Source organism: Mustela erminea, chromosome 14 (assembly GCF_009829155.1).
Source record: "Mustela erminea isolate mMusErm1 chromosome 14, mMusErm1.Pri, whole genome shotgun sequence".
Lineage (NCBI taxonomy): Eukaryota > Metazoa > Chordata > Mammalia > Carnivora > Mustelidae > Mustela > Mustela erminea.
In genome coordinates this window covers 18628229-18644976 of record NC_045627.1, presented here as the reverse complement: position 1 = coordinate 18644976, position 16748 = coordinate 18628229, and the positions used below count along the sequence as shown (strand labels likewise).

At 55.0% G+C, this 16748-nt stretch overlaps 1 protein-coding gene across 5 annotated transcripts in view; it reads right to left on the bottom strand.

Annotated features, from left to right (window-relative positions):
* Window positions 1–16239, bottom strand: part of SGMS1 (sphingomyelin synthase 1) — a 266791-nt gene extending 250552 nt beyond the window's left edge. For 4 of the 5 annotated variants that reach the window (XM_032312956.1, XM_032312959.1, XM_032312958.1 and 1 more), the window contains exon 1: window positions 15945–16239. The gene's annotated coding sequence lies outside the window, so the exon portion shown is untranslated. The remainder of the gene's footprint in view (window positions 1–15944) is intronic. The other variant, XM_032312968.1, reaches the window with a different exon arrangement.
* Window positions 16240–16748: the final 509 nt, after the last annotated feature.

Here is a 16748-nt window from a genome sequence, read left to right as displayed (position 1 = left end):
CCGCGTCCCCTCTCAAAAAACAAATGAATAATATCTCTAAAAAAGAAACAAAGTTTAAATCAAGGCTTATTTTAAATCCACTCCACAACTCTGCAATCCACAAACACAACCCTCACTAAAAAGATCATGACAGATGCTAGAACAGGATGAACCACAAAGAGAGACCCTACAGCAAAACCCAGACTTCCACTCTGAACAGAGTCCACAGTGCAGAGGGCAACCGGAAGGACAGGTCGCTCTCCTCAAACAAACAGACTCGTCCACGCTGCTGAAACCACGGGTCATCCCACTGGATTCCTGCAGGCCCCTGAAGGTACAACACGTTTCCCTTCTCTTACCACAGACAGGAAGCGAACCTCCGTCTCCCGCATCTTCACAGAACAGTGCCCGGCCCTGTGGCTGCAGGACATCTGTGCCCCCTTTGGCACGGGCAGCACACAGCAGAGCTGGGGGACAGTCTGTCGTCCCACGGGCTCCACCCAGCCTCCCCTACATACAGGTGCACACCCAGAGCTGATACCCCGTAGGAGCACGCACCCAGGCCCAGAACCTCAGCTCCCCTCCCAAACACACAGCGGTCCCTCCACAGGTAAGCCCACCCCGCCAGGAACGAGCTCAGCGACTGGCAAAGTGTGGACAGAAGTCGTGATCTGCACGCCCAGAGAGGACTGTACCGGCCAAGGCTGAGCGGCTGAGCCGGGGCCAGCCCCGCTGCCCATTCTCCCTCCTGCTGGGCAAGACGGATCGGAACAAAAGACGTGAAAACACCAGGCTATTTTCCAAGAACGCCGCCGACAGGCCTCAGGGTAAGCTTGCTGCCAAGTTCACGGACATCACCCGCTCTCATGCAATCTCCTCCTTGACTGATGGGGGTTCCAGCCCATTAAACCTAATGTAAGTGGCGCACTAACAAATAAATAAAAGTTCAAAAAAAAACAAAAAAAAAACAAAAAAACCTACTTCAAGATGAAAATGAGCCACACACAGAAGGACAAATGCTGTACGGTTCCACTTACATGAGGTCCCTAGAGCAGAGAAAATCAGACAGAGAAAGTTAAGAGTGGACGCTGTGGCTGCAGGGTGGGAGGAAGCGAGGACAGACTCTCAGCTCCCAAGGATGAAGGAGTCCTGGACACGGACGGCGGTGAGGGCTGTTCAACAAAGTGAGTCCACTTACGGCCACAAATTACCCACTTAAAGATGCTTAAATGGCCCATTTTCTGTTACGTATATTTTACTATAATTAAAACAAAACAAAAGATGTCTCTACTCTTTCAAAGCAAATTACAGATTTGGGACACGTTCAGTCACATCTCAGAAATGGACGCTTTGCGCCCATACTAACAAAATAAACAGCGCAGCTATGTACGTCGAAGGATGCCCCAGAGCTGCGTGGCCAAAATCTAGGGTTGGGTTTCGATCTGGAAGGGTGAAGAGCAGATGCTTCTGGCGTCCTTGAATCAGCACGTCATCATGCGTCACTACTCAGTGCGGCAACATCAGCAACGTGAGCCTCTTCTGAATATTTACCGTGAGTGTCGGCAGACCAATTTCCCAACATCGTGAGCCTTCCAAATGATTCTCAGAATAAAAATCTCTCTCACCCACACACAAACGACGGGACACCCGAGGGCTTCTGTCCTGCACTTTAGACCTGTAGGCGCACCTATGTACTTATGACATGACGGAGACGTCCCGAGACAGTCACAGACAGGCTGGAGCGGCTGGTTAGTCAGGACCTGTCTCAAAGGACTGCCTGAAGAGAATTCCAACACTGTAGTGCAGAGAGCAGAACCCACGGAGCGCGCTGGCCAATGGAACCAGGTCCGCGCTGGAGCCTGGGGTGCCAGAGAGAACAAGCATTCCTCACAGGCTACGTCTCTACAGACTCTGTCATTCTTGTCCAGGGAAGATGCTGCAGCTGGTGTGCAGGCAGGGCAAGTTGAGATGCCAGCGGAAATCTGTGATCTCCAAAGCCAATGACACCGCTCCACCCTGCACTTCTAAAAAGCCACGGCCTCAGGACCGTGGCTCTCTCCACTGGCGGTGTGAGGCAGCAATCGCGGACCAAACTACAAGCAAAAAATCTGTATGAAGGCAACCACCTCACTTCTGCTCCTGAGATTATCCCAGTACCCTCTTTTTCCAGCACGGCACAAAGCTGGGACGATAGCCACTTTCCACAACGGCACCCCCGTCACCAAGGAAATTGGCAGGTCCAGGAGTTAGAGACACTGGTGATCTGACAAAAGTTTGAGAAGTCGGAGAAGACCTCCCCTTCGTAGTGTGTTATCCTGACAGCTGGTCGAAACAGTAATTCTTCAAAAACAAAAAACACAAATGAAGCCTTGCTGTCCCCTCCCCCCTGGCTGAGCCACTGCCTGCCCTGTGCCACCAACCTTCACTATGCAGACCACACACTAAGAAATTAAGTTTCCTGTGCTGTTATCATCTTAATAACATTGTAATCATTTTCATAAAGCTTCAGACTTCTCCTTGCATCCCAGAAGCCCGTTCTAGAGGCTGTGAGACTTCCTTTTGGCAACACAGGTCCTGTTACCATTCCCTCTTTTGGCATTCGGCCACAATGTTCATTGAGCACACATTCAATATTTATATAAAACTGACGGGGAGGGTCACACACCAAAATGCTAGCAGTGGTTATCGACGGGTGACAGGATTCTGAATGATGTTCTTTTGCTTATGCAGTTTCTAAGCAGAAAAGAAAGATGAAAAGTAAGGAAGAAAGGGAGAATGGGGGAAAGGTGGCTGAGGAGGAGAAGGCAGGAGAAAGGTTTTCTAAAGGAAAACCAAACCTAGCCTAAAAGGCAAAGGCAAAGAAGCCTTCAACAGCAAGACCCCAAGGGACCATTCGGAGGGGCCCCTGGCAACCCAACCCAGCCCAGGCCTCCTGCGGACTGCCTTCCTGAACACGTTCACTCGGCATTCCATCACACAGCCTTGTCGGGAGGTCCATCCCCAGCTCCCCTCCCCGGAGAGCCGCCCCTGAGAGCAGAGCCCCAGCCTCCCCAACCTTGGGTGCAGCTCCATACGGCCAGCAATGGGAACTACAGACTGGCTTTTAACTGCAGAGTCACGTCTGTGTGGAAGAGCCATCCCCATGGTGACTGGAGGGGACATGGCTAAGAGGCCACAAGGAGTCTGGACACCCCAATTCTGATCCACATCCCACCAAGCTCCGAGAAAGGATTTAAACCAGGTGATTTCTAAGACTGGAGCTCTACTCCACACGGCTGCCAACACCACAAACAATCAAATGTCAGAGGCAAAGACTTGGAGCGACATGGGGCCCGAGAGAGGTGACGGCGAGCAACCAAAGGCGAGAAGGCAACCGACACGGAGAACAGAAGCCAAGGAGAGCAGGGGCACCCCCCCCAAAACCATGTGCCATCCTCCCTTTCCACCCACAGAGCCTGGCACAGTGTGGGGAAAAGGCGGCTGCAGAAGTTCAAGAGTAGGCACGGGCAGGAAGACAGTGCGATGACTGCCTTCTGACTTTCTGGAAAATCGGTGGCTCTGGGTCAGGGATGCAGCCAGGAATAAGCAGACAGACAGTGGATCAGACTTTACGGGATCAAACTGCCCGTTACAAGGCATTCTTTGCACAGTCCTCTGCGAGTATTTTAACACTTCTTTATGAGAAATTCAGCAAGGCTCCACTCATCCCCAGTGGACCACAGGCTTGCTGAGGGTGGGGACCATATGCACACCCTCCTGGCCGGGCCGCCTGGCCCACAGCAGCCACCAACCAGGACTTTCGGAACAGCGTATCTTCGGAACAGACTTTTTTTTTTTTTTTTTAGATTTTATCCATTTATCTGACAGACAGAGATCACAAGTAGACAGAGAGGCAGGCAGAGAGAGGGTGGGGGAAGCAGGCTCCCTGCTGAGCAGAGAGCCCGACATGGGGCTCGATCCCAGGACCCTGAGATCATGACCCGAGCCAAAGGCAGAGGCTTTAACCCACTGAGCCACCCAGGTACCCCCACCACAGATCTTCTTGCACACAACAATGTCAGAGGATATCTTTCTCTGGGATTCTTCCAGATAACGTTCTCAAGGGTTGCCTAGTGCTCTGTTGTGTGGGCACACGTCATTTGTTCAGCCAGTGCACTAGTGCTTGATATGGTTTCCAACCTTTCCAGTAGACAGCTCTGGGATGAATGATGGGCCTGATTGCTTCTTAAAATAAACTCCTGGAAAGTATGTAAGGATCCATGCCAGCCCTCTCCAGATCGACCCTCCACACCCTGATCTTGAAGGACAATGGTCATGAACTTCTCACACAGGGGAATCTCCGAAACCAGGCACCTCTGACAGCAACAGCCGAAGCCCTAACTGTCCTCTCCAGACCCACTTCCCCTCAGACACAGGCATCGGAGGGAAGCACCTGTCCTAGAGTCCCCCACCTGCCTCCTGGGGCTCACCTTCTCCAAGGGCTCCGTGGACAACGAGCCACATGGCGGCCATGTCACGCATGCCACCCGCCTTCTCCCTCTGAGGTGGCCAGTCCTCCCCGATGCTGGCTCTGTCCCTTTATTTCTAGGTCCTCAGAGGAAGAAGGGACCCTGCCACACCCCTGCGACACAGAAACATCAAGTCCTCCATACCCATGAGAGGCTTCTGGCTCCTGGCAGGTGTCCACCTCCCCTCTGCAGTGGTCTGGTCATATCACTCCCTCTAACAAGGGCACAGGCAGCAATAATGACCCTCAATCATACAGTCTTGACTCCTTACCCACGTTCTTAAAAAGGGACCACTCAGAGGTCTTCCTGGTGAATTTCATGAACACTTTAGACACACACCCGAAATGATGAGTGTGACTTAAGTGGCTTGGTGAAACCCACACAGGGACCCCAGCAAGAAACTGGGTGCGCTCCCAGGGCCTTCACACAGATGGCCACAGGGGGCTTGAGACGTCTCTGTCAGCTCCCACCCCCTGGCCTAGGGCTCTAAAATCAGAGAAGGGAAAAGCAGGCCACATGCAGGGCGCCGTGGAAACTTGGCACGCAGCCCAGCACGATGGCTGGTAACTCTGTAGATCCTGTCAGAGGAACTCCGGTGTCACCTCATGGCCGTGAAACAAATGTCAGATCACCAGCCTGAGAACCGGCAGCAGCGCCGAGTGGAGGCACCGCCGAAGCTCTACCTCCGAGCAGCAGGTGAGGACGTGAGGACTGCGTGAGACCCACTCTGGAAGGCTCCCTGCGAACCGAGCCTCTGCTACGCTCACACCTGTCCTCCATCTGCTTGTCCGTGTCAATGACCCTGAAGGCTTCGGCCGAGACTGGGGCCGCCTGTGAGGATCTCCACAAAGACGACGGCAAAGGCAAAGACGGGACGTCCTGTGCACTTGGGATCCTGGGGTAAGGAAACTGAACTCACAGCCAGCGGGTAGAGGGACAGGCTCTGGGATGAGATCAGGGAGAAACACAAGCAAAAGGACAACAGTCCACGCAGGCAAACAGCAGGAATACTGAGGCCCTCCAGAATTCAAGCAAAGGCCCCCAATCACCCAGTGAGCAGGGAGGGAAGCCGCACTCCCTCTGTCCGACAGGAGTGTGGGGGGCGGGGAGCCCAGGATGGCTGCCACCTCGGCCAGGAGGACCCACCTGACCACCCTGCGATGCAGGGACCACGATTCCCCTCTCACGCGACACAGCTGGTGCCGAGAACCGAGCTCACTGCCCGCCCAGCACTCCCTAACCGCTCTCCGCATCCTCTCTTGGCGGTCCTTGCCTTTCTGGTTCTCATCACGGAGGGGCCCCCATTGTCGGGCGACTCCACTCGGTGGCTCAAGACAGTGGTCCCGCCCTCACAGGAGTGCGCCGGCAGCCATCATACCTGTCCCCACCTGCTCGATCCGTCTCTGGGGACCCGGAGACCCGGGCCACGGCGGCGGAAGGCCCTGCACCGGCCCACACAAGATGCTTGCTTGTCCGGCACCCAAGCCTGCCAGTGCCTCGTCCCTCCTCCACCCGCCCACACAACTCAGAGGAGCCACGACCACTTCTCCTCATGCCCCCCGCACACGTGCGCCCCAATCAGACGGCCGCCCATCAGCCTGCGACTGTCAGGAGGGGACAGCTCTTAGCACTGCGCCCCTCTGCTCTTTCTCTGGCCTCCACGGCTGCCCCCACTACTGGGATGGGGGGACACCTCAGCCAATGCGCCCCACCTTCTTAGGGAGCTGCTCTGCCAAACTCTGCTCTCCACCCAAACCCCCAGGATGTGTCTGCCCTACTCTGAACCTTCCCTGAGCCTGTGTCTCTGGGGAGCCCCGTTCCCAGCATCTACACAGCCTGGCAGGGGGGCCCCCACCCCACCCACCATCTCAGGCTGGTCCTGGCTTCACACAGTGCACCGGACTTCACACAGTGGGACCGAACATCCATGTTTTGTACCTTGAACAGAGACAGCCTGCTGGGAGGGTCACCATAAACAGTGACAAATCCACCAACCACTGTTGTTGCTACAGCGTGGTCTGGACACACAGCTCACTGGGACCAGGAAGAGGCACTGAACGGAGACTCTTTTCTGTGAACAGGATGATAAACACCAGGTGACGTGGGGCTCAAAGCCACGCTTTCGGGTGTTGTGCAATCTGGGAGCCGATGACTAGGGTCTGCAAGCCCAAGTTCTCCATTCACAGGTGAGGAAGCAGAGGCGAGAGCCGGCCAAGGTCACAGCTTGGGCACACCTGGCCTGGCAGGTGTCTGTAAGCGTGTCCGGGAAGGGGAAAGGGAGAAGGCAGAGGGGAGGACCACGTGAATGAGAAATGCAAACCACTGAAAACAAACTGAAAATGGAATTTCGAACTTTGCCAAAAATTGTGGGCAAATAAAACCTCGTTTCTAATAAAGAATCTCTCTTTAAAACACTGATTCACCATAAAGATAGTCATTCATCTTCTCCAGGTTTTACGTTCCAGGAGATAGTGAAAATTGAGCCACATTTTCTAGAAGACGAACTGTCAAGGGTACCCTATGACCTCCTACGTAGTTTCCAAGCGCAGTTCCAGTTCCTGGTTCCCCTTCGCAGGCTGACCATGCATAGCCACCTCTTCTGACACTCCCTCTGTTGAGGGACGGGGCTAAACCCGGCAGCCCCAGAAACAAGGGAGAGAAGATGACAACACCCAGCTGCCCCACTTCTAGGTCCATCTGCCCTAGCCTGCCACCTGGGCTACCTGTTCCCTACAGTGCACAGGGAGCACTGGCAGGGGACCCTCTCGGGCCAGCCTCCCACCTGGCCCCCCCAGGGGCCGCACCCACAGGTACCACGCTGCCTTTGCCACACGGTGATGGCATTTCTCTGTGCACAGATCTGCCCCACCACCACCCCCCACCCCACCCCACCCCCGAGAACCCAGACCACATCTCACTCGTCTCTGCACTTCACAAGGATTAATATGGTTCCAGCCACTGCAGACCCGCAACGTGCCTTTACTGCCATTGTAAAGCCCAGGCTACAGAGAGACCAGACGTCAGAACATCTCTTGTGTGGCTCCCAGTGTTCGCCTGCCAATCCCCCATCCCCTCTGCCTGCCGCCATCCCTCCCCGAACAATCCTCCACCGCAAGGTCATGGGAACGCCTCGACAACCAGCATAGGGAAAGGTCTTCCCCCAAAAGACAATCTACTCGTGAGTTCTCCTCTGAGTTAGAATCGAAGTTCCCATTTCCTATAAAATCTTTCAGATCTCAGTATGTCTCATTCCATGGACATGGTTCTCATGGAGGAAACACAGCCTCCGTTGCCAAATGGAAAACTCTGGCAATTCGAATGCCATTTCTCCTTCTGGGGGCTTTGTGCACTGGGCATGCATGACACATGGACACACCTGACCTCACCACCGCTGGGGAAGGGGCACAGCCCTGTCTTTTTCTTCCTTTTTTTAAGTTCCTTCCTCCATATATAGTTTTCTACTACAATTAGCTCAAATAAGACGATCTTCAGCCTCTCTACTGTCAGGATATCTTTACACACTTCTAATTTCTCTGTGCCTCATCTTTCCAAATGATAGATGACAGGACAAAGCCGTTGTGTGCCTCTGTCAGGGAGCGAGCGAGGTGGAAAATAGCAAAAACACATCAGGGCATCTCCCTAAGAAGGGAAGCACGACAGGGCACTTTGCACTAACGATTCTCAAACTGCACTCCTGAATTTTCTACCCACCCTGGGTTATCACCCATTTGGGCTCCTGTCAGAAACACAGGCAAGGGCAGAAAGCAAATTCCTACCCTATACTGGCTCAGAACCTTTCCACTGGCGTAGATAAACATGACCATGTGCGTTGGGTCTTTACTGCATGACGGGGAAAGGATTTAAAACTTCTGCATCTGAAATCATCCCACCCGACCGGGACTAGAAGCAGGAGCATGTGGCCCCTCATGGACACTAGTGTTTCTGAGGGAAGGGGCTCTCCAAGAGTGGTCCCAGGCCAGCAACAGTGTCCGCGAACACATCACGCATGGCCACTTCCCAGGTGTCTGTAACAAACCTCCAGGTGCTCCTAATGCTTGTGTCACTCGAGAATCTCCCGCCTGGGCTGGTAAACTTCCAGGTCACAGGAACACCCTGCTGGGCTAACCCGCATCGTCACCACGCTTACCTATGACGGTTACCCACCAACACACCTACGCTGGCAACAGGCAAAGGCCCCGAACATTATGATCCCTTGGGGCATTTCTCCTACTCTGTGGGCAAATTACTTGTGCCTGCCTGTCCTCAGGTCTGAAACAGGAATGAAAGAATCTCCATCTCCGAGGACGGTCGTAAGGCACAATGGCTTAGGGGGTCTCCAATCATGCAGTGAGACCTCCACGAACATGAATCCCTACGATTAATACCCCTTCACCAAAAGGGGTATTAACCATCTGATGTTTGCCTTCTCTGTCCCGCAGCCCCGATGGAGGATCCGCTGGGCCCACCAAGACCGCATACGGTTCCATAATCCGCCAAGGAGTCATTCGTCTCATTTACAATCCGCATGCCCACCACGAGCCTGGCAACAAAGAGAGAGTCCCCTCTGTGCACCTGTGCCCTCACAGGCTCTTCCCGACAAAAGCCACCCAACCCTGGGCATAAGGCCCGATGCACGTCAAGGGAGACGCAGGAGGAATGCAACGAAATGAACGGCAGGAGTCCTAAGAGTGACTCACATTCCAATGGTGATGACCTTGTGCCCGGCTCTAAGCCCCCGACAAGTGCAGTCCTCACAAGGACGTGCTGAGGTGTCTGAGGTTATGACACCCAACGATGAGGGTCAGGGAAACTGAGGCACAGAAGATTCACATAACATGCCTCAGGTCCCGCAGCTCCTAAATGGTAAGGCCAAGATCTGAATGCACACACTCAGGCTCCAGTCAGGGTTCCTAACGACTGTACTACACGACACAAAGCTCCTAGTTAGCTGAGCATCTACTACCCCCTTGTTACAGCTTTTCCCAAAGCAATCATCCTGAGACACTTAAAATTAGGCCCACATCCATGGCCACAGGGTTGAATACTCGGCCCTCCAAGCCCTAGACAGAAACGCTAGCTAACTATACTTGGTTTCTCCCTTCTTCTCTCCCCCCTAATCTGATTCCACCCGAGTCAAGTGAAAACTCACAGAGCAGCATTTCCCTCTTCTCCCAACTCCGCTGCCACACCACTTAACCCCTGATTACAGACCGTCTATGACACCAAGTTCTCTAACTGTTTCTCCCCCAGGGGACTGCCGAAGTCTTTAGAAGTAACCACCCTTTCTGTGAAACCCCACGAGAGTGGGTAAGAGCACAGCCTTGCTTGTGTGGACCTGGCAAGGGTTACACAGTTCAATGGTTGGCTTCGCTCCACTCGGTTGACCTTCTGGAAGCCAGCACACAACGGAGGCCGAACACAACAGGCTCTGAGGGGCGACTCTTTCACAATCTGTAGGCCCTGCCTCTCCTACCTTATCCCCTGGGAGCCTTCAGCAGGCCCTGGGGGAAGCTGTCGGGGTCCAGGTCGAAGAAAGAAGCACCCCCAGGGACAAACAGTGAGTAACTGCCTGGCCCATGCCACTCAAGGCTGAGGAATGGAGAAAAGTCCATCCCCAAAGCCCCAACTCTGCCCACCTGAAAGGTTAAGACTAAGGAACTACCCAAAGCAACTCGTTATCTTTGTAAATATGAAACAAAACCAAAAAAACCACCATGACAGAAAATGTTACGTTCTGTTAAAACGTCATTTGTAAAAGATGAGATAATCATGCTCACGGATAGAACTGCAGGATTAAGATACAAAATGTGCCATCTCTCCCCGTGTGAGACTCCACCACCAGTCCCATTTCCAGGACTTGCGGAGAACTCGACAAGCATTCAGAGAAGTGTACAGAAGGACAGACGTCCACGAGGACCAAGTCCTGAAAAAGAACAGCAAAGGGGAGGCTCACCCTGCCAAGCTGTGAACCTCAAAATAATCTGGCAGAGAAACAAAGAATCTGGGAAGAATCTCAGAATCATTACGCGAGTGTAGTGGGAACAGACTTTCGGTCTGGGGTGAGGAGAAGGTTCTGGAGACAGAGAGCAGTGATGGGCTCACAAGACTGTGACTGCACAAATGCTGCCTGCCTGTATGCTTAAAAACAGTACGTTCTGTATCTATTTTGCCACAAATTAAAGATTTAAAAAATCAGTATGCCGAGTGGAAGGAGCCAGATACAAATGTGGCTCCGTTTACGAAAACTCTCGAAAACGCGAGCACTCATCTACAGCAGCAGAAAGCACCTCAGGGAGCTGCCTGAGTCTGGGTTCGAGTGTGGACGGGCTGCCAGGGGGCCTACAGGAAGCTCGGGGTGACGGAGATGCTCGGGATCCTGACTGTGGTGGTTTCACTCTGTCAGAGTTCAGCAAACCGTATGCTTAGAACAGAGGTAGTTAACCATATATAAACTATACTTTAATCAATTTTTTTAAAAGAGGCTTGTGTGCACATGGGGGAAACCTCAAGTATGACAGAGGTGGCTCCACAGTCTCCCCCGAAATATTAAGGAAAAAATACAGGATTTAATGATGTGGGAAAAACTGGGTCACAAAATGGAAAGGAGGACCGGGGCCCTGGATCCCTGCTTGAGGCCATGGGTGACAATGAATCACACACAGCAAAGCCCTTCCCATGGGAACAAAAGCAGGGAACACCCGGGTGAGCCCGGGACCAGAAGAACACCTTCAGGCCCCTGCAGCGCCACATAAAGCAACAGGTAATGGGGCTCCATCAAAACAAAAATTCGGGAGAGTGACCACTGACAAGGTTGACATACCTACAGAAGGAGGGAATTACATTCTAGAATACGCAAGAAGCACCTGCAAACCAGCACAGCAGAAAAACAGACTACGGCGGGTAAGGAACTCTAACAGCTAGCAAACATATTAAAAAGATACTCAAATTCACTAAGACACGATACAAGCTCCCAGGAAAACGAGGAGATCCCTCACCCTAGCCAGCAATTCGGGTAAAATTAGAAAGAGGCCTCATACCAGCCACTGTCGAGTATGTGGGGGATCAGGAACCCTCGTGCACCCACGCGGAGAACAATCTGGCAGCATTTAGGAAAAAGAGGTGTGCTCACTCCCTTTCACCCAGCCACTCCGCCCCCCGGGCATGCGCCCTTGTGAAAGTGGGTCCCACACTGTCCCAAGTATCGCAGTCTCCAGACCCGGCATTCTACAACACCAGCTGGTGGGGGTGTGCCCCTAGGGTTTCTCATTGGGGTGTAGGCCGGGGCCCCAGAATGTGCATTTCCAGCAGGTCCAGGCGCTGCCGCTGCTCCTGGGTGCGGCCACTTGCAGAACCACGACCCTAGAGACCACCTCAGGTCCACCTTGGAAAGAACATACACACGATGTGCACCACATCACGGAGTGGAGGTGAGCTCAGTATCCCTTGCCAGGGAAACGGGTAATAAAACTAGAAGCGGCACCGCAAAGCACCCGATGAGCCCACAGGTACACAGACCTCACAGAGTCTTGAATGAAATTCTTCGACTTTTATGAATGTGTGAAGATTTTCACAACGAAAAGGTTTACTGTTGAACGAAAGAAGAACCCAGTGAAACCTAAAGCATAGGACCACTTACGTAAACTAAAGACAGGCACGAAATAACATCTTTAACGAGCACACAGACATACCTAAGAATATATCCAAGCCAGGAGAGGAGGCTCCTTGGGCGGGGAGAGGAATGGCAGTAGAATGTAGGGGAAATGTCAGACAAGAAAAGGGCTTTGCACAGGAGAAGGTCTTGTGCCAAAAACCGATGGACACCGAGTCCCAGCACCTCGATGTCCGAAAGGTAAAAGCCACAAGAGCAGCTCTGAGTGCCCCCTCACCTGCCTCTGCACACAGTGGAAGCCCCCAGCCGTTTCTACAGTGGCTATGGGGACAGATCCCTTTAACACTCAGAGAGAGGGGGGTATCTTTCTGATGGACAAGCTCAGGTGAATTCAGCCCCCAGAACCCAACCTGCCCTGAGTCCTGGAGTTTCCCTCTTGCACGTTAGCACATGAAAAAGCTGAGATTCTAGGTGTTCTGCAAAGGGTGTGTGTGTCCACACCTGTGTGTCTTCTCAGTGTGCATGTCTCTATGTATCTGTGTGTCTCTCTGTTGGGGGAAGCAGGGAGTAGTTTATTTGTGGAGGTAAAAAAGAACCTCTGGAGGAGAGAGACTCAGCCCTGCTTCTGGCCAGCACTCACTTCTGTTTCAGTGAGACCAGAAGTCAGCAACAAAACGGACCCCTCCTCCTGGCCCACAAGCCTTCTCTTCCCCCTTTCTTAACCCTCCCCTCCCCCACATCCCACCCTGCTTCCCAGCTCCCACATCCAGAGGGGCCAGTCATCTGGGACAGGATGAGGTTATCAAGTGAGAGACTTTACAGCCACGACTCTCAGAATGTGGTCGGAGACAATAACTGACCATTGGTATCTCTGACCAAGGGCCTAGAACAGAAAGGCCAAAGCCTTTAACACCAAGCATTCCAAAATGGGCCTGGTTCTAGCTCCATTCAAGAAAAAAGGCTTAAAAAAAAGCCATCTATCACCTGTCATATCCCCTCAGGGGCACACCGGACAGAGCTTTTCCCAAGGCCCAGAGAACAGTTCAACCCACAGAGTGGCTGCCACAGCGTAGGGGACAATCGGAAGAGAAAAACCACCACTGATGGAACTCGTGTGAGACAACGCAAGAGATCCTTCCGGCGGGAGCTCTAAGCAATGAGCCCGCCCAGGCAAGTATGGCTTTAGAGGAAGCAGGAGCAGAGGAACAACTGGAGGAAGGAGCAGAACAAAGTTAAACGGCTGCAGAAGCCTGAGCAGGTCCAACACTCACACATCCGCCCAAAGAACAGGGAACTTATGCCAGGCAAATGATCCCGGACTCTCATTTCCCAAACGCGGTTCCACAGCAGCCCTTCTCACCAGCCCAGAAAGGCTGAGGCATTCAACCTTCCTGAAATGCTTTGTGTAAAATAGTAAGTTTCACAGATAGAAGTGTATCTGATGTGCAGCAGGAGTATGTTTCGTTTTTTTTAAAAAACATGTAACAGCTCCGTGGAGGAGTCCTTCAGATTTTCATGAGATACATGAGCAAAGCATGCCGTTTTCCTTTCCAGCGAATACAGGATATGCCACAATTTGAAAATTAAGGGACTTACCTGGCGCACGGGGGGTGAGGGTAAAACTATTGAGTTTTCAAGTGAAAATTGAATGTCTGCGGTCCACACAGGCCATTCCAATTCAGGAAAATAAAGTTCTCTAAGTGCCACACTTAATGACCAAATTCTGGTTTGTTTTTAATTCAGCTGAGTAAGCATTTCTTGAACACCTACAAGGCAGGCCCTGTGCAAGATGCTTGAGAGCCTCCAAGGAGAAAGATACTGTCATAGTAACTGTGTCCCTTTCATGTTCATTTAATCCATCCCTTAAATTAATTTCTTTTTAAAAAAATGGCGTCTGATATCTTAAACAGCTTACTACTGGCACTGAAGAGTTATAGAAACACATCTTATTACTTTATTAAAAATGTAAATTTCTAGTCTCTGAAGCAGAACCAAAGGAAAAGCTTTCCCGCCTTTCCAGATTACTATCATTTGCTGCCTAATAACTCACTACATTTTCAGCTGTGCACGGGGGCAGCTGTTACTCGGCAGGTCACAGAGCTGGCAGGAGTCAAAAACATGCCACCTGGCTGAAGAGAAACAGTGAAGAAAACCAAAAGATCAGGGCCTCCAAGACCCAAACAAAACAGCAAGACAAGGCAAGGGAGCTGAAACAGGCAGAAGACAGCTTCCGGAGGTTCCCTCCAAGCTGGAGCCTCCAATAGGAGGCATAAGCCGCTGCTGGCAGGCTCGCTGGTCCGGCCAAGGCATGGATGGCTTCAGAGCTGGAAGGCTGCCACCTGCTGAATCACCAAACATCCCGGGGCTTCCCCTGGAGCACTGACCAGGCAGGGACCCATCCTTTGCCTGGATTCTCCCATGGATTTCCTGCACCCCAACCAAGAAACGCCCAGCCCCAGCCCCTTCCGCACAGGCCCAAACCGATGCCAACCCCCCGGGTGTTGGGGCGGCCCCTGGCAACTCCCCCCGAGTTGCTTCGTCACCAGTCCCACTCCTCTCTTTCTGCCCACTCAGTCCTCCCTGCCTGTTCAAGCCTCGCGACCAGGACGCGTGGGGGGCTCCCCAGTGCACGGTGACAGGCGCCTACCACTCCACAGCCAGGCAGCCAACCAGAAACACCCCCTAGTCCAACAGCAGAGTCACCTGTCCCAACAGTTTGAAAGGTCCAGGAAGGTAAATGCCTAGGGAGCTAAAATAGCAGGCAGACCCCTAACACGGAAAATGAACTTCCCTTTCACAAAGCAGGCTTCGCTCTGGGTTTCATAAGCGGGTGCCGCCGAATGAAGTCTGTGCTGCCTGAAGGTGAAAAGAAACATCCGAGCGGCACCTGCAGGGATCCCTTCCACTCCCTCCGGCCAGGATTTCTACTCGCGACTCCCAGGAAGGAAACAGGCGTTGACCAGAACGCGCCAGCCCGAATCCGTTGGCTGGACCAGGACGCCCTCCCCGGCCCCCCGGCAGCCGCAAGCCCCGCTCGGAGCGGACACCGTGCGGGAAGACGGCCGCTACCGCCGCCACTCTGCCCTTGACAAGTCGCCTCGGGATCGCAGGACCCCTCACCGCGGGGACGGCCGCGTCCTGGAGACACTGTCCAGTCCCGGCTGCGCCGATGGCTCCTCCAGGCCTTGCCCACTCCCGCTGCTCCTCCGGCGGGGGCCGCCCCCGAATCTGCAGACTGTTATGCGGCCTGGGGAGGGCAGCTTGCTCCGCAGGAGAGGGGTCCCACCTGTTATACTGTAGCGGAGGTGCCGAGGGGCCGCAGAGAGGGTGGGGGCGGGGGAAATCCCGAAACCCTGGGCGGCCGGCGGGCTGCGATCTCGCCCGGAGGTGCCAACTGTCACGCCGCCGCCAGGGCCGTGGGGGGTGGGGCCGTGATTTGGGATAGGCCCCAGCGGGTCTCCGGACCCCGGCCGGGCCACCCGCCGAGGCGCCTCGGACCCCCTCGGCCCCCGGCTCTTCAGCCCCGCCACCCTCCGCTCGCCCCAATCCAGCACTAGGCAACCTTGCAGCCCGCACGCAGCACCTCCAAGAGGCGCCCACGGACGCCCCCGCCTTCCTCACAGCCCAGACCAGGTTCCCGAGCCCCGCGGGCGGCCCGCCCCTCCGAGCCCCGCGCCCACCCGCGGGAGAGGCGGCGCGGGGGGAGTGCCCGCCAGGTACGCGCGCGGCTCCGCGCGGGCTGCGCTCACGCCCCCTCGCCCCCGGGCCGCCCGCACGCCGCTCCCGGCTTCCGATGGGCCCCCCGGGATGGACGCTCTCCACCCCCACCCCCGGGCCCCAAGGCTCACTTGCACGGGAGTCGCGGCCGCCGCCGGAATTCCGCTTGCCGAGCCCCCCGCCGCGCACTGAAATCCGGGGCAGGGCAGCGTCCGGGCTCCGCAGCGGGATCGCGCTCTCCGGCTGGCTCGCCGTGCGCGAGGGAGACGTCTGCCCCTCCCGGCCCGCCCTACCCGCTCCGTCCTGCCCGCGGCCGCCGCTGCCCAGTCGCTGCCTCGCTGGTGCGAACGCTTCCGACTTGCCACCGCGAGCCTCGGGGCTGCCGAGCATGCCCAGTCCGCGGCCCGCCCCGGCCCGGATCTCCGCGCGCCGCGAATCCGCTCCTCCGGGTGTTCGCGGCGCCCGGGAAGGGAGGGCGGGCCGGGCGGGCGGGGTCGGCTGGAGCCTCGGGCCGGGCCCGACGGGACCCTGGCACAGGCTGTACCCCCGAGGGGCAGCGCGACTTTGCCCGTTACTTTGCTTTCAAGGAGCCCGGGGCTCGGTGAAGGGCCCGGCTGCGGATCTGGGGGGGGGGGGGGGGGGCGTGTCAGTCACTGAGACCGGCAGGGAGCCGAGGTTTACGGTCTGGCGGCTTGCGGCTAGGGGCGGAGCCGGAGCTGGTCGGAACTGGGAGCGCAAACTCGGCCTCCTGGAGGCGGGCTCGGGGGAACGAGTTTGCTACCCTGAGGGCTGCAACACTGGGGTTAGCTCCTGGCTGGCTCGATCTGTGCAGACTCCCACCCGCCAAACAATCAGGCCGTCTGCGGGGACCCCAGCCGAGCCCTAGCCCCGGGCTGGGCGGGGACCGGAGAAACCGGGGCTGCACCGCCCCTCCC